The sequence below is a fragment of the Danio rerio genome, chromosome 13, assembly GCF_052040795.2.
Source record: "Danio rerio strain M-AB ecotype USA chromosome 13, GRCz13ab, whole genome shotgun sequence".
In the NCBI taxonomy this organism is placed as follows: domain Eukaryota; kingdom Metazoa; phylum Chordata; class Actinopteri; order Cypriniformes; family Danionidae; genus Danio; species Danio rerio.
The window spans coordinates 50,220,767-50,240,059 of NC_141033.1; the positions used below are offsets into that span (position 1 = coordinate 50,220,767).

The following is a 19,293-nucleotide window of genomic DNA, read 5'->3' on the forward strand; positions in this document are numbered from 1 at the left end:
GCCGTGTTCACTCCACTACCACGGAGCTGATCAAACGTCTCCGTGTCGCGTGACACAATGAATCGATTATGAAATTCGTTGCCAGCGCTTTTAGTAATCTATTTTTATCGATTTAATTGATTCGTTGTTGCAGCCCAACTGTAAGTCCAAATGTACGCCATTTTTACAACGCATGACATCATTTTTATCCACAACCTCTGCAAATTAACCTGAGCATGTTCAATCTGAAATTCAAGTATCCTCACTAAATAAAAAAAATAAGACATACACAAATGTTTCTTGTGTATGTAACTTACTTTAATTGATTGATTAAAGTTCATTCGATTCAACTATTCATTTATTTGTCGGCTTAGTCCCTTTATTAATCCATGGTCGCCACAGCGGAATAAACCGCCAACTTATCCAGCATGTTTTAACCCATCTCTGGGAAACATCCATACACACACACAAACATATACACTACGGACAATTAAGCCTACCCAATTCACCTGTACCGCTTGTCTTTGGACTGTGGGGGAAAACGGAGGAAACCTACATGATCGCAGGGAGAACAAGCAAACTCCACACAGAAACGCCAACTGAGCCGAGGTTCGAACCAGCAACCTTCTTGCTGTGAGGCGACAGCACTACCTACTGCGCCACTGCGTCGCCTCGATTAAACTAAAACAATTAATTTTTCACAGTGCAGTCACATGATGCATAATCACACAAACTGATGCTGTTTTATACAGAATGTCTTCTAGAAAGAGGAAGCGCAAACAACACACATGTCCTCCCTGTTCATTGTAAACAAACCTTGCTCACGTGCGAGTTTGCACTTGTGTTTACATCATTACAACAGGAATCTCACACTCCCAGACTGTTGTGAATGACTGTTTGCTGAGGATGTGGATTAAAGTTAATAATGCTAGAAATAATATTGTTTCCTGCACAGACCCTTCCCTTTATATCAGACGACCTCCCAAATTATTATAACAAAGTATTAATTTCTTTTTTATGTGTTTTACTCAGTGCCGGATGACTTGATTTTATTCATCACCAGAGATTCAGCTTTCAATCTTCTCTAATGTTCAGAAAAACCTTCAATCTTGGATGAACTGAGGGTGAGTGTATTCAATTATTTCTGCAATTATTTCTAAAACTCAAGTTGAGCATGTGTGATGCCACTAGCATTGCGATACAGGACAAGGTCTGCTTAACAAGTCAAAACCGCACATTTCTCTGGATTTGAAAGTTCTGTGAAACACTTACGAAGAACATTCATTCATTTTCCTCCAGCTCTTATTTTTCAAAGGTCGCCACAGTGGAATGAACCACCAACTATTCCGGCATACATTAATACATTTTACACAGCTGATGACCTTCAAGCCGCAACCATTACTGGGAAACACCATACACACACACTTATACACTACAACCAATTTAGTTTATTCAATTCCCCTACAGCGCATGTGTTTGGAGTGTGTTTGGAGCAACCGGAGGAAACTCGCAACAACACAGGAAGAACATGCAAACTCCAGACAGAAATCTCAACTGTCCCTGCCAGGACTCGAACCAGCGACCTTCTTGCTGTGAGGTCAGTTGGTCTGTCAGTAAGTCAGTCAGTTGACAGTAGCCTCGACTGGATTCATGTGAGAACAGCAGTCGCGAGAGAATCTGAAAAAGCGTACACAGCGGCCTCTGGTGGATTCACGAAAAAAAAAAGCGGTCTCCAGAAATGTATATAGAGGTACGTAATCAGAATGAGTATGGGTTGGTATGTCGACACATATAAAGCCTATAAATGTATACGCAATATGTCAATTGTCTACACTTTTTTTTTTTAATAGCTAATTTTCCACATTTTTGCCTGTACAGTAGTTTATTTTTTTTACGTCGCAAAAAGAATTTGCAAGTGCTCTTAATTAAATATTCACTGGTAGCTAACGAATCCCACTTGTTTGGACTACTTATGGCTTGTTTCCACTGACTGGTACAGTACGGTACGGGTCGGTACAGGCCACCTTTATCAGGCTTGCGTTTCCACTCCTAAAAGGGTACCAAGGGTGCACGACAGATGGTGGGCGTGGTGCACGACAGAAAGTTTCAGTCAACTTCATTTCTGCTCGAGAAAATGTCAACAGTAAAGCTGTACGGGTCGCTTACATATCATATGAGAAGCACTTCTCACTAAACAGACGCTTTATACACATAAATACTTGTTTATAAATGTTTATTACTAACTTTTCTATGAGCATGAGTTGACTATAACTGCAGATCAATGACAGTGTGAAGTAGCCGAACTGTAACGTCTGTGATTATATAAAATAAATAAATAAATGCAACATACATGAACACATACAGACCCTTACAGTCTCCAATGTGTTACCAATTACAGAAAAACTACACACAGCAGACACTTAGTCCTTATTTATGTAAAAAAAAAAAAACACAAAATATAGTCTACAGTCAGAGTAGACCTCTCATCTGTGTCTGTAATCTTCAGCAGCACATGTAGCCTCTGTTAGAGAGTCATTCCATTATTCTGAGTTCATAATAGTTCAGAAGGTGATGATAATAGTTAAACATGGCAGTTTGTTCACGTTTGCTGAAAAAATAACGGGCTCTTTTTTACCTGGCTTCACTCTCCCGTTTGTCAGTTTCAGACAGGAACGGGTTTCAAAAGCTTGTCAATAATCAAGCGCACGTTATTATCATCAGCTCAAGGAGTTTGTTATTTCAGATATAGACGCGCAGCGAGCGCAAGCAAGAAAGCGAAACCGCTTCAGACTGGCTTGTAAAAAAACTACAGGGCACAGGGTAAATCTGCTCTTCTTCTTGGCTTTGTGGCTGTTCATCAAGACGACAAGGTTTGTTTGATCCCGAGTCGATCATGGCTCAATATTTTATATATATATATATATATATATATATATATATATATATATATATATATTTACACTTTAAAAGATCTCTCGGCTGTGTATTTTAAACATGTCGTTTTTTTTTTTTTTCATTCTGGTTTGTTGCGTGAGTGAATTTCGTATCTCTGTAAACCAATAGAGCTCAGCTGAGCGTCTAGCTCCGCCTTTTGGAAACATTTCTCATGTTTGGTACCCTTTTAAAAGGGTGCCGAAAAAGTCGTACTGTACAGTTCGGTTCTGTACGCCTTTTGACAGTGGAAACTGCCATAAAAGCGTACCAAACCGAACCGTTCCGTACCACTAAGTGAAAACGGTTCATTAAAGGGGTCATGAAACCCCCCCTGTCACTACCGCCGTGACAAACGAGATATTGGATGTGAGGAACTGCTGGAAGAGTGTAGTTTTAATAGAATGTTTGATACCACACAGCGAATGGAAGAAAAAAATTCTTGGTAACTTAGATGCACTCGTTAGGTAGCGTCAAAAAGCCGTGTGTGTATAGACTATTTTGTCACAAAATGCGGCAAAAATCTTACACGATGGCAATAGTTTGATAGTTTGTGTTTACATTCGGAGAGCAGCATTAAAGCGGATATTTCAGTCTATAATATTGTAGTGATATTAAAGCACTGTAAACTCAGTCACTCAATTGTTTGACTAAGGTCTGTCTTTAGACACTGAAAGAGTACTGCTGACAATACTAAGTTTGCCTCTGAATAAACAAACAAAGACCACTGATCTTTCACTTACCAAATCTGTAAAGACAAGACAATGTCTCTACCAACTGGAGCTGTGTCTTTTTTAAAAGGAGACTAGCGGCAAAACATGATTTCACTATTTCCAGATGAGGAAAGCTCTCGGGTAAAAAAATGTTCCTTACAAACGTATTTTTGTCACGTGTTAGCAGAGCACTGTAATCCACACGAGTCCAGCTGGGCTTTCATAGCAGGAAATGAAAACAAAAAGCACAGTTATAAACGCAACACTGACGACCCGTGTCTCCAAACAAGTCTTCTTCTTCCACTTGTTATTTTGGTTGGCAACACATCGTGGTGTCTCTCTGCCATCGGAACACTGTAACAGGTAAAAACAGTCTTTGAAGCCGGTACAGACATCCAGTCTCCACGCTGGAATTGACACAAGGATCTAATCGCCATGACGCAGCTTCAACATTTCTTTTTAAACCGGAAAAAATATTTGCTCAAAAAAACGCAAAAACAACCTATTTTCACTTTTTTGTGTTATATATTTATCCATATAGTGTTTTTAGCAGTGTGGGACACATATATCAACATCTCAAAAAATGTGTTTTGGTGTTTCATGACCCTTTAAAAAGCTGTGCCTTAACACACCTGCACGGATGTTTCTAGAAAGCCTATTAAGAGTTTGATTAGCTGGCCTAGGTGTGTCTGATTGGAACTAATATTTGCAGGACACTGGCCCTCCAGGACCGAGTTTGGGCATCCCTGTTCTAAGGTGTGCTGTTATTTTCAGATATATGCACAGATAAAGTAGTTCCGGCAGATTTTGGGAACATTATAGTTCCATATCACTTCGCTGAATGATTTGAGTTATATCACAGCTACAACTAGGGATGGATACCGAAACTTGGTACTTTATCTGTATCTGTGCTAAACTATAAAAAACCAAAGTATTGATAAGCTCTGACAATAACGGTTCTGCTATCGGTACTGGACCACCGTGCTATCGTCGTGACGCAGCTTCAAAATTTCTTTTCAAACCAGAAAAACGAATTTGCTCGAAAAAACGCAAAAACAACCAATTTTCACTTTTTTTGTGAAATATATGTGTCCTAATAGTGTTTTTAGCAGTGTGGGACACATATATCAACATCTCAAAAAATGTGTTTTGCTGTTTCATGACCCTTTAAAAAGCTGTGCCTCAACACACCTGCACGGATGTTTCTAGAAAGCCTATTAAGAGTTTGATTAGCTGGCCTAGGTGTGCTGATTGGGGTTGGAACTAATATTTGCAGGATACCGGCCCTCCAGGACCGAGTTTGGGCATCCCTGTTCTAAGGTGTGCTGTTATTTTCAGATATATGCACAGATAAAGTAGTTCCGGCAGATTTTGGGAACATTATAGTTCCATATCACTTCGCTGAATGATTTGAGTTATAACACAGCTACAACTAGGGATGGGTACCGAAACTCTGTACTTTATCGGTATCTGTGCTAAACTATAAAAAAAACAAAGTATTGATAAGCTCTGACAATAACGGTTCTGCTATCGGTACTGGAGAATTATTTCTGAATAAACATTACTTACAGTGTCTTAATTTAACAGACCTTTTCTAATTTGCGATATTTGATATTCGTCAGCACAGTTTGTAATCTCACATGAGAAATGCTCGTGTTTCCGGCGAGCGTGTCAAGTATAAAAGCCTTCACAGTTCTCAGCTGTGCACGTGCACACAGCGGAGGCTCGCGCTAAGCGCACACACATAGCTTGTGACAACAGCTTGCGCACACACACCTCGTAAGCTTGCAGAGTGAACAGCGACAATGCCCATTGCAACAAACGCAAACCAGTTGTTTTCTAATCGGCGTGACGCAGCTTCAAAATTTCTTTTCAAACCAGAAAAAAAATTTGCTCGAAAAAACACAAAAACAACCTATTTTCACTTTTTTGTGTTATATATTTGTCCTAATAGTGTTTTTAGCAGTGTGGGACACATATATCAACATCTCAAAAAATGTGTTTTGGTGTTTCATGAACCTTTAAAAACTTCTACACACCTGCACGGATGTTTCTAGAAAACCTATTAAGAGTTTGATTAGCTGGCTTAGGTGTGCTGATTGGGGTTGGAACTAATATTTGCAGGACACCGGCCCTCCAGGAACAAGTTTGGGCATCCCTGTTCTAAGGTGTGCTGTTATTTTCAGATATATGCACAGATAAAGTAGTTCCGGCAGATTTTGGGAACATTATAGTTCCATATCACTTCGCTGAATGATTTGAGTTATAAGACAGCTACAACTAGGGATGGGTACCGAAACTCTGTACTTTATCGGTATCTGTGCTAAACTATAAAAAAAACAAAGTATTGATAAGCTCTGACAATAACGGTTCTGCTATCGGTACTGGAGAATTATTTCTGAATAAACATTACTTACAGTGTCTTAATTTAACAGACCTTTTCTAATTTGCGATATTTGATATTCGTCAGCACAGTTTGTAATCTCACATGAGAAATGCTCGTGTTTCCGGCGAGCGCGTCAAGTATAAAAGCCTTCACAGTTCTCAGCTGTGCACGTGCACACAGCGGAGGCTCGCGCTAAGCGCACACACATGGCTTGTGACAACAGCTTGCGCACACACACCTCGTAAGCTTGCAGAGTGAACAGCGACAATGCCCATTGCAACAAACGCAAACCAGTTGTTTTCTAATCGGCGTGACGCAGCTTCAAATTTTCTTTTCAAACCAGAAAAAAAATTTGCTCGAAAAAACACAAAAACAACCTATTTTCACTTTTTTGTGTTATATATTTGTCCTAATAGTGTTTTTAGCAGTGTGGGACACATATATCAACATCTCAAAAAATGTGTTTTGGTGTTTCATGACCCTTTAAAAACTTCAACACACCTGCACGGATGTTTCTAGAAAGCCTATTAAGAGTTTGATTAGCTGGCCTAGGTGTGCTGATTGGGGTTGGAACTAATATTTGCAGGACACCGGCCCTCCAGGACCGAGTTTGGGCATCCCTGTTCTAAGGTGTGCTGTTATTTTCAGATATATGCACAGATAAAGTAGTTCCGGCAGATTTTGGGAACATTATAGTTCCATATCACTTCGCTGAATGATTTGAGTTATAACACAGCTACAACTAGGGATGGCTACCGAAACTCTGTACTTTACTTTTGGTGTTTCATGACCCTTTAAAAAGCTGTGCACATTGACTGGCGTAAAACAATTTTTTTCTGAATGCATATGCAACAGAGTAGGCGAGCAGCCCTGTGAAAGCATCCAGAATTAGAACAATGCAATGCTAAAAAATGTAAGTGGAAAGATACTCGCTGACCCTTGCGTGAGTTTTATTTTTCCATATCTAAAGGACCCTACATGAACTGCAGGCCCCTTCTACATGCAAGCAGCTTGACTGAGCACAGGATGTCGTACAGAAAGATGAAGGGGATGGAAAAAACAGTAGCGGTAGAAGCTAATATCTTTCTCCACAGAGGTGAGGCAGCAAACAAACCACCCAAATACTTCAAAGAGCCGGACAGGAAAAAAACAGAGCGTGCAAAGCTATCAGTTCTCGAGCAAGGACACTAAATTGAATAATATGACCATTGACCCTTTTTGGTCATTTTTGTATGCGCTGTGTCCTGTTTTTTGAATTAGGTGCCAAAGCAATATAAACAAAACTGCAACTGCCGTACATTGTCTATCACTCTTTCTCTTGGGGTTCTGCTCTCTTCCTCATATGCAAACCAGAGAACTGATGGCTTATCGCGGAGCCATTATGTTTGTTATCAGTCAGGGTTTGCTTGAGCTGGAAGTCATATTGTTGGCGTGTCAGCTTTGGGAAGTGAAAGCATGTGCTTTTTGCATAATCACGAGAATAACTGAACTGTATTTATTTTAAGCTTAAAGACCCCCACAAAGTGAGTGTAGTTTCCTTTATTGTCTTAATTTAGGGGTAGACTAAAGCATGCTATTTTCTTCTTACAAGTCAAAAGCTGCAACATCCCGTTTTTGTCTGTGCATTATATTCAACTTCTAGAACTATATATGGTTATGCTTTTAATTCTGACTGTCTGGTTATTATTTTAAGACAGGGGTGCTCAAACTCTGTCCTGGAGGGCCGGTGTCCTGCAGATTTTAGCTCCAACTTGCCTCAACACACCTGCACGGATGTTTCTAGAAAGCCTAGTAAGAGCTTGATTAGCTGGCCTAGGTGAGTCTGATTAAGGCTGGAACTAGACTTTGCACGACACCGGCCCTCCAGGACCAAGTCTGGGCACACCTGCCTTAAATTGGTCACCAGACAGTCAGCATTAAAAGCATAAGCATATATGGTTTAAGAAGTTGAATACAATGCAACTTCTATATTCTGCTTCAATATTCTGCTTTATATTCAACTTCTAGAACTTTATATGGTTATGTTTTTAATTGTGACTGTTAGGTTACCATTTTAAGGGCCTACTCACACTATGCCATTTGTACTGTGCCCAGGCCCGTTTCCCGGATCGTTTGAGAAGTGTGAGTGCGCTGAATCGGGCTCAAGCACGGTTTACTTGGCCGGCCCTGGCCCGGTTGGAAGAGGTGTGCCTGAGCGCGGTTCACTTGGGCTTTTTGTAGTGTGAGTGGGTTTGTAGTGTGAGCGCAAAACGCGCCAAAGCCCGAAACTGAAAGCGAGACGTGACTTTTAAGGGACTGTTTCATATGGATTTATTAATCATTCTTACTATTCAGTGAACACAAACTGCCGTAGTTTATTAAAGACGCAAACCCCTCACTGCACGACAGCTGCACCTTCAGCCGACCTTCTCATTCCTGCAGCACGAGGGCTTTATGATTGTTTATGAGCGCCAAAAGTGGCGGATCTGTTCGGCGAAATATCTGACTGCGTGTCCCTGCATGCCTAAGGACTGTTTGGTGAAATATTTGACTGCATGTCACTGCATAACAAACAACTGAAACGATATAACTAGAGAAATCTCCACTGTGCTGTGAGAGTGCTTCTCACTGAACAGTGCAGCAGCGATGATGTAAGTGTGCCGAGGCCCGATTGTGGTGTGAGCGCGGGCTGTCGGGGGAGACAGGAGGAGGGACAAGCATGCTTTGGCCCGGTTCGAGACAACTGTACCTAGTGTGAGTACGTCCTAAAGCAGGGGTGTCCAAACTAGAACCTGGAGGGCCGGTGTCCTGGTGCCTCACCACGTCTGCACAAATGTTTCTAGAAAGCCTAGTAAGAGCTTAATTAACTGGCATAGATGTGTCTGATTGGGGTTGGAACTAAACTTTGCAAGATAAGCATCATCTCATTTAACTGCATTTTGCAACTCAAAGAGCTATTTTCAACTGCAGGGAGCACAAGAAACCAAGAAAGATCCTGACTTCTGCCAGAAAAGGCAAACATGTTGATTTTTCTCCAGAAGAAGGTTAAAAACTGAGAGTCATTTTCCTTCTAACAATTGTACATTCTTTAACAGGAAAAAAAATATTTATTTGTTTTAACAATTATTGGTTTTGTTTTATTTTAAATTAAGAAGCAAATAATAAAATAAAGTGTTGCTAATTTTGTTTATATATTTTTTTGTTTTGTTTTCTTTATAAGAAAACCATTACAAAAAGTACCGATAAGAGAACCGTTAAAGTACCGAACTGATAAGTGGTATCGATAAAAGTAGTTATACCTTTAAAACCTTAACACTACCCATCCCTAGCTACAACAGTCGAAAATCACATCATAACACAACAGAAGGCTTTGAATGAAAAGCTAGTGTTCACACCGGAGCAGTCTGAGGACAAGACAAATTTGACAAATCTGAAATACCACATCTGGACCGTAGTATAAGCAGAAGTATAAGCAGAATATAACCAGCATGATCTTACAAGGAAATGTTTAGTAACATATTAGATTTTCATAACAAACTGAAGCCACATATTATATTATACAAAATGTATAATGTATAGCTAAATTAGATGTTTAAGTTATTCAAATCTTTTTCTTGAGTTTTTGAGGTCTGTTAATAAATTTGTTTATTCACCTTATTCTTCATGTGTGAGTAGCTGCAGCCATTTGAATCTTTTTGACTCGAGACATCCGCTCTCATTCACTTCCATTCATTTTTAGACGTTAAAACAGCTTGTTATGCTGCTTGATGTTGCAAACTGACATTTTCTTATTATATGATCCTGTTTTGTTTGCATGCAAACACTTGTTTGTAGAGCAAGTGGTCTGACTGTAAAACAGAAACGACTCTTTAAAAATGATTAAAATAGGACCCCTTTAAACGTTAAATTGAAAACAATTTGAGCATATTGCATAGTATTGTAATGTAATGTGTATTTATATAGCGCATTTATCGTGACCATACACCCAAAGCGCTTCACAATCATAAGGGAAAGGGGGTGGGTGAGGGACTGAAACTGCAATTCATCGACTGGCCTTTGGGAGCCGGCTCCAGAAACTCCAGATGTCCACTGACTGCAGTGCTAAATTGGCCAATTTTACAGCTGATAAATACATGTTTACAGCCTGGTACAAAAGGTGGTTTTGGTTCATATAGCTAATATTACCCTTCATGACAACTGTGAGGGGTGAATATTTTTTATAACTCATCCATTTAGTTTTTATTCAGTTATATTAAGTCTGCATAATTAAGGGCATAGCCACTTGGATGACAGCAATTGATGACAGATTGACTGTCTCGCTGGTCGTCGTTGAGTCATTCTGGCTGATTAGCTGCTGAACTCTGCATATACATCTTTTTCATTTGTTTTATCTGGCTTTACACAGTCAATTGCTTTTGGAATTATTTTCTACGATTATCAGATAATATGGCATGCTGTGCACTTAATTATGACATTTAAAATTGGCCATTTAAAATTGCCTCCATTTCCAAGGTGAGTGAAATTATATATACTTGTGTCCCATCTCTATAACTGTATTTGTTTTATTTAAGATAATTTATCGACCTGATCTTTAGACCTGTTATGCACTCCAGAACAGAAGCACTTGCCTGGATTTCATAAATAGCCTTGCATTTACCAAAACAGACCATATTTTAGGTGTTTGGAAGTAATCCGCGCTTTCCTCCTGTAAAAAAAAAAACGTCAATGTTTGGTGGCTCAATGTATTAAAACAGTGTTTTTAAAAGTCTAAAAACTGTATTGATATAGTTTACAACCAAGCACATGTGGTCAGAACACAAACGAGTCGCAGGTAATGAAGTATTAAGCATTTCTCCCAAAGAAAAGCCTGTCTAGGCAAAATGCTAGCAGGTATCTGTAGCTTCGCTCACGCTCCGTCTCTTTGCCCTTGTTTGGTATCCCCGGTCAGTGCGATGACGCGCAAACAAAATTGCAACGGTTGGTCATGCCTACTTGTAGCTTCTTTTTTTTTTAAAGAATGCAAATATACAGCCACAATCAGGAGATCAATATATGCGAGATACAAAGGAGAGAAAAAAACTACATTGGCTGCGGAGAGAAAAAAACATTACCAAAACAAACGAAGGGCTAAGTAAAATAAAATTGTATAAAAGTATGAAAATAAACTAAGAGCATTAGGAAAGCGTTTTAAAGCCGCCTTTCCACTGCACACGGCATTTGGACACGACTGTCGGAATAAGCCCCCTTGTGGCAGCCGCACAGTATTTTCAGTGTTGTCGTGCACCACGGGGGAGAAGCTGATTCTAACGGTGTCCAAAATAACGGAGGGCAAAAGCAAGAGCCTTTACTCTCTGTGCGTTTACATAGTTTAATGTATGAATGAATACTAGAAACTCATAGACCGCTAAAATATTGGAGGGAATGTGAAGACAACATTAAAAATATATTTTTATTACTTTCTTACTTACATTTATGAACAGAAAAGTTTTTTTTTTAATATAGACTTTTTATAATAAAAAAGAAATAACCAAATAAACTCCTATTTGTCATCTCGCGCGCACGGATCTGCTTGGACAACACTGGAATACATCATATCCGGTCGGCAGGTCGCATACGGTCTAGTCGCAGGAGTTCAAATATTTCAACGGATCCGCAGCTCAATTCTTTCTATCTATCTATCTATCTATCTATCTATCTATCTATCTATCTATCTATCTATCTATCTATCTATCTATCTATCTATCTATCTATCTATCTATCTATCTATTTATCTATCATCCATCCATCCATCCATCCATCCATCCATCCATCATTCTATCTATCTATCTATCTATCTATCTATCTATCTATCTATCTATCTATCTATCTATCTATCTATCTATCTATCTATCTATCTATCTATCTATCTATCTATCTATCTATCTATCCATCCATCCATCCATCCATCCATCCATCCATCCATCCATCCATCCATCCATCCATCCATCCATCCATTCTATCTATCTATCTATCTATCTATCTATCTATCTATCTATCTATCTATCTATCTATCTATCTATCTATCTATCTATCTATCTATCTATCTATCTATCTATCTATCTATCTATCATCTATCCATCCATCCATCCATCCATCCATCATTCTATCTATCTATCTATCTATCTATCTATCTATCTATCTATCTATCTATCTATCTATCTATCTATCTATCTATGTATCTATCTATCTATCTATCTATCTATCTATCTATCTATCTATCTATCTATCTATCTATCTATCTATCTATCTATCTATTCTGTTTATCTGCTCTCACATCTGCAGATGTATGTGCCCTCCAGAAACTTGCGTTCTGTGAATGAACGTCGCCTCGTGGTTCCATCCCAAAGAGGGAAGAAATCACTTTCCCAAACTCTCGTGTTCAATCTGCCCAGTTGGTGGAATGAACTTCCTAACTGCATCAGAACAGCAGAGTCACTCGCTGTCTTCAAGAAACGACAAAAAAAAACTCAACTATTTAGTCTCCACTTCACTTCCTAATCTGCAATTGCCTCTCTGGATATACCACTAACTGTACCTAAAAAAAATAATAAAAATTACTAATACTTTCCTTCTTAGACTTTACAGACCTGAAACTTGCCTACAGCACTTATTCATTGTTGCTCTTATAGTTGTGTAAGTTGCTTCCTTGTCCTCATTTGTAAGTCGCTTTGGATAAAAGCGTCTGCTAAATGACTAAATGTAAATGTAATTGATTTATTTATTTCAGCCCCTTAACTGGAAGACGTGATTTGATTTGTGTGTGTGCCTAGTGTACAGATGGTTGGTGGTTTAAAGGATTATAAAATAAAATAAAAAACATGCATTTGTCTATCAAACTTTTTTTTTTCTATTTTAATATCTCGCTTTTAGCTACTCTTTCAACAAATAACAATATAAGAATGATAATTATAATGATGATAATAACACGGAAGGAAACCCTTGTGTTTGAACTATATTTTGCTCGAAAAACTGTTCAATAAAGTTTTAATAAAGGCTTTAACTCTCAAGTAACCATTTTTGGGTAAATACCAGAAACATATCATATATCATTCCTCCTAAAAATACCAGGATATGATTTTTGCCCATATCGCCCAGCCCTAGTTAAAACACATTACAACACACATTAACCGGTCATTGGCAGCATGGTGAGATGGATGTGGCTTACTTATAATGAGCTGAATCAACACAATTCTTAAGGGTTTTTTTTGGGAACAACTTAATTATTTTATGTTCAGTCTACTTCTATTTATAATAACAATGCAATCTAATAAAAAATTGCACAAAAAAAGTACACAATTGTTTTTGTTGCTTGTTCATACTGCTCATTTCAACACAATTCTTGAGTGTTTTGGCAGACAACTTAATTGTTTTATGTTCAACCCACTTAAATTTGTAAAAAACAATCAAGTTAGCTTGATCAATCTGTGTTGGGACAACATCAATGCATTTTGTGGAGCCCAAAATGTTTGAAAGTGTAAAAACATTCAGATTTGAGCTGATTTACTGAAGCGCCCGCGCTACTTACACAGAGGCAGCGCTGTTTCAGATGCTATCTAGAGAGCGTAGATGTGAAATGTCAGACTGAGGTGAGTTCACAGGTCTCATGACTGCGCGAATCATAAGTTTGAAGAAACAGGTGGAAGTGAGGTTTTCCTGTTCCTCACTGGCACTCTTTGTCTCTCGATCACGGGTCTGGTCTGACGGCGCACCTCGTGACCTGCAGGAACCAGGTCATTATTTGAGGTTTATTCCTGTAAGCTGCTCTCTAGAGGGCCTGACAGCTGCAGTCGGCAGGTCTCAGATCAGTGCGGTTCTGCTCGGGCGCTCAGCAGTTGATCTAATGCTCATATGACTGAATGTGCACCATAATGTTTTTTTTGTTGCTGTGTCATCTCGGTGCCAAAGACGGTTCGTTTGTAAATCCACTGGTAGTGCTGCAATCATTTAGTATAAAACTCTATCACAAAGCCTGAATGAAAAACGTCAGGCATCATTTTACCAGGGATGTAACTGTACATACATTCGTACTGAATATTTCTGATAAATTCTGCACGAGCTCTGAAAACAAATACAGTTGAAGTCAGAATTATTCGCCGTCCTATTAATGTTTTTTTTTTTTTTCAAATATTTGCTAAATGATGTTTAACAGATTCAGGAATTTTTTTTATAGTAATTCATATAATATTTTTTCTTCTGGAGAAAGTTATTTGTTTTATTTAGGCTAGAATAAAAGCAGTTTTATATTTAAAAGAAAAAAAAACATTTTAAGGTCAAGATTATTAGCCCTCTTAGCCAATGTTTGTTTTGGATTGTCTCCAGAACAAACCACTGTTATACAATGACTCGCCTAATTACCAGAGGTGGGTAGTAACGAGTTACATTTACTTCATAACATTTACTTGAGTAAAATTATTGGGTAACGAGTACTTTTTGAGTACATTTAAATATGTGTACTTTTACTCTTATTCAAGTAAATCATTAGAGAAAAATCATTACTCTTACTTCGCTACATTTTGCGGCGTTCCTCCGTTACTGTCAAATGATAATTAATATGATACATATGTTTTGTTTGCAAATATCGTGAGACGCCGCATTGGAGAGGTTGTGTCGTGAGAGGTTGCTATAGAGACGCGTCTCCCGCTTTCGGCAAAGAGCTTAGAATGAGTCCCTTTATTAATCTGGGGTCACCACAGCGGAATGAACCGCCAACTTATCCAGCACGTTTTTACACAGTGGATGCCCTTCCTACACAAACATCCACACACTCATTCACACACACACACACACACACACACACACACACACACTACGGACAATTTAGCCTACCCAATTCACCTGTACCGCATGTCTTTGGACTGTGGGGGAAACCGGAGCACCCGGAGGAAACCCACGCGAATGCAGGGAGAACATGCAAACTCCACACAGAAACGCCAACTTACCCAGCTGAGGCTCAAACCAGCGACCTTCTTGCTGTAAGGCGACACCACTACCTTCTGCGCCACCGTGTCGCCCTATATATATATATATATATATATATATATATATATATATATATAAATAAAATCAAAAGTAATTAAGTAACTATTTACTTGAGTAATTTTTTTCATAAGGTACTTTTTTACTCGAGTAACTTTTAAGATTGTTACTTTTACTTTTAATTGAGTAAAAATTTCCGCAAGTACTTGTACTCTTACTTGAGTACAGATTTTGGATACTCTACCCACCTCTGCTAATTACCCTAGTTAAGCCTTTAAATGTCACTTTAAGCTGAATGCTTGTATCTTGAAAAATATCTAGTCAAATATTATTTACTGTCATCATAGCAAAGATAAAAAAAATCAGTTATTAGAAATGTGTTATTAAAACTATTGTGTTTAGAAATGTGTTGAAAACAATCTTCTCTCCGTTAAACAGAAATTGGGAAAAAAATATACAGGAGGGCCAATAATTCAGGAGGGCTAATAGACGAATTACTAACCTACATCACACATGACCTTACAAGGGTTCCCGGTTGCAAAAAGAGACCGGTTGAAATAGCAAACATGTCATGTTGTGCGGTTGGATGCCAAATTCGAAAACTTTTTACCGTACACCACACTGCTTTTAATGCCAACTGCAGACGTATTAATTGAAAATGCTGGACACTGCAGTTCTCATGTTATATCAGGTAAGTTCACGCTATGCTGAATCATACAGGTTACTCGTTTTTGATTGCAGAAATGATTTCAGCAAAAACAGTTACAGATGGTGAATTAAACTGCGGACACTGAATGCTAAGAATAAAACGTGAAAGTTATCAAGGTAAATTTGGTTTTATTTTCACACATTCATTCAGTGACAACTTGTGACACACTCCCTATATTGTTTACCACGGCACTTTGAATATTGGGTCTGAAATAACCTGCAAGTGTGACTTGAAAACAACATTAACACTGTTTATTTGACTGTGAACAATGTTGTACTTTGATAGTGGTTGGCTGCTAATATGATTTAGAGTTTGCAAATAATACTTTAATGAAATTATATTATTAAGGAGAAAGTCCGACTATAAAACCAACTTTACCTCTATGTATGTGTTCACATACCCTGCCGTACAGGTGCAGTTTGCTGTCAGAATGCAGTACTTTTGCTTGTGGATGATTACCCAGGTATTGTATAGCTCCGTCTACTTGTCTTTGGCTAAGCAGAATCTCGGTGTTTAGCTCTTGAATCTGGTCATCATGGAGCATTATTTCTTGCACATGACCACACAGAACAACATTGTTGGCATCCAAAGACTTGTAGGCCTTTAACTTCTCTCTTGTAAAAACACTTGGAGCTTCAATGAGATTGTTTATTTTGGGCTGAATGATTGGTCATTTCGTCTTCTCCAATATCCACTGGAAGGATGCTATCGCAGATGGACCTGTCAGACGAATGCCGCTCACATTAACGTTAATTTTGCAGAATATTTGTGCTCACACTGGGTGACAAGGTGCTATAATATGATGAAAGCATTATGTAAATAATATATATAATATGTCATCAATAATTTATTTCTAAGGCAACAACAAACTCTGTACCGCAACGGATGTCATTCCCTCGCTGTAAATGCTAGCACTCCCGGTATTTTGCTGCAACCTTGCTGCACGCGCATCCTGAATGCTTACAAACATGGTAATTCGTCAATAGTTCAGACTTCAACTGAAGGTTGCAAGTCTTTTTAAAGTCTTTTAATATTGCTAAATATTTAAGTCTTTTTCAGTTGGTTTGCAAATAAAACTAAATAAATAATTTATTTGCAAATAATTTTTTTTTTTGTTTGTTGTTGTTTCTAGTCTAAATATCAACAAATTCTTAAATCAAGAAGGATTTTCTAGACACAGAAAATATATTGTAGGGTCTAAAGAAATAAAATGCTGTTTTTTCTTAAAACAAGCAAAGTAATCTGACAATGGGGTAAGCAAAATAATCTTACATCAAAAGGAAACACAATATTATTCTGCTCATCCAACTCTGCTGCACTGTCTCAGAAATAGAAAGCATTTTCAAAATAGAAATTTTGCATATTGTTGTAAAAGATAGCTTTGATTATGTCTTGGTGACGTGTCGCATGTATACTACATGATTATACAAGTTTTATGAACAACAAATAATAACTTGACTTCTAGATGATCATTTGGTATCAGAAGTGTCTTATATGAAAGGCAAATACCTCTAGATTACGCTTATTAGACCAAAATAAAATATGATCATGCCTTGATTTTGAATGATTTCATTAGGACAGTAAGGTCTGACCTCATTTGAAAAAAATTATTTGACTTTGTCTGACAAAACTTCATCAATTGACGAAAGTGAAGGAACTCGAGAGAAACCAGGCTCAGTTGGGCACGACTACTTCTCTGGTCAACCTTTTCACTAATAAAGTCTTATTTCTCATCGTCATAAATTAAAATAAGGATGTATAACAGCTGAGCGGAATCCTGGAAAATAAACCAAACTCTGACCAATGTGAGGAGAGTTTACTCGCGTTACCGTGTTAACAATTATGATCCGTTTAGAAATTTTGCCATGTGAAAGAAAACCACACCGAGAACAAACAGCGACATTGTCACAATTTTAATCTCTGTTTCGAAACAAAACAATCAGTCTACAGGCGTGAAGGCAGCCTAAGTTGTTCTTTTGTTACCGTACGTTCACACCGAAAGCGGTGAGAGCGTCAAAGTAGCCGGAAGTCATTCATTTTTAATGAGAGCCGGCGGCGAGGAGCAGCGTGGCGCGTCTTCGCTGTCGTGGGCGTTGAGGAGAGTTGAAACCAAGTCAACTTTATGGTAATGAGCAATGACGCGGTTTGGCGGCAAGCAATCAGAATGAAGACGTCGACTGCTTGATAGGAGTTCAGAGGACACAGACCTGTGAACTTTGTTTCTGACCACAGTTATTTCCAAGGGTTTGATTATTGCGGTTGCCGGATTTCCAATTATTTACAATGTTTTCTTACAGGAACACGCATTAAATAAGTTACTGGCGAGTTACTGATGTTCATTAATGTTATATATTTATCTTTAAAAAGCAAGAATCTCACACGATGTGACAGTACAAAACAGACATATGGACATATATTGGATAAATAGAGCAAAGCCACACCACACGCAACTTGATCTTCCATTGTTGTATGAATTTGATAAGAAGTGCACAACATTTTCACGCTAGAAACATGTTTTATGCAGGAATGTAACTGATATGCTGCAATGGCTACTTTAAATACGAGATCAATGTAGCGAGTTTTGGCTGCTTTCGGTGTGAACGTACGGTTATGCTCCATTGGCTTTTTTTCCTTCACTTTCGTCAATTGCTGAAGTTTTGTTCCACTGTCACCACTGGCTTGCTTGGTTTGGGACTAGTGTTGCTGTGCAGTGATGGATTTGCTCTTTAGTGTTTGGACTTTCAGCAGTGTATATTAAACCACACTGAACTGAACTAAACTGAACTGAACTTCAACTCTGACTGGACTGACACAGCTTCAGTTTACTAGATTTTCTATGTTAAGCTGCTTTGACACAATCTATATTGTAAAAGTGCTCGAGAAATAACGATGAATTGAACTGAATTGACATGGCAGATTGGCATTAATGTTTAACAGAGGGCATGTATGAAGCTTCTTATTGATACAACTGATATAGCAACGGCAACCAATTACATACCTGAATACACACCAGATTCACTAAACACTTCTTAGGTGTTACTGCGTGGTTGCCTGAATATTGTATGTTGGTTACTTTGTATGTTATTTTGTATGTTGGTTGTTTTTTTAAAGGGGTAAAATATGTCTCTGATGTCCTTATAGTAGAGTGTGTGTGTGTGTGTGTGTGTGTGTGTTTCAGCTCAAAATACCACATTAATGTTTTATATCTCTTTTAAACTGACACTGAGGGCTCTATTTTGTCGGTCCATGCGCAGAGCGCAAAACGCAGGGCGCAAATGCTTTCAGAGCGTGTCAGAAGGCATTTTTGCTAACTTAAGGACGGGAAAATCCGCTTTGCGCCGTGGCGCATGGTCTAAAAGGGTTGAGTTTATTTTCTTAATGAGTTATTGGTGTGTTTTGAGATTAAACCAATCAGAGTCTCATCTCCCATTCCCTTTTAAAGCCAGCTGCTTCGCGCCATAAGCGCATTGATATTAACATTTACATTTACATTTATATTTAGTCATTTAGCAGACGCTTTTATCCAAAGCGACTTACAAATGAGGACAAGGAAGCAATTTACACAACCAAGAGCAACAATG

At 38.4% G+C, this 19,293-nt stretch overlaps 1 protein-coding gene across 5 annotated transcripts in view; it reads right to left on the reverse strand.

The window, feature by feature from the left end:
* The window catches only part of acoxl (acyl-CoA oxidase like), a 354,958-nt gene that overhangs the window by 246,101 nt on the left and 89,564 nt on the right, over positions 1–19,293 (reverse strand). The window lies entirely within an intron of this gene.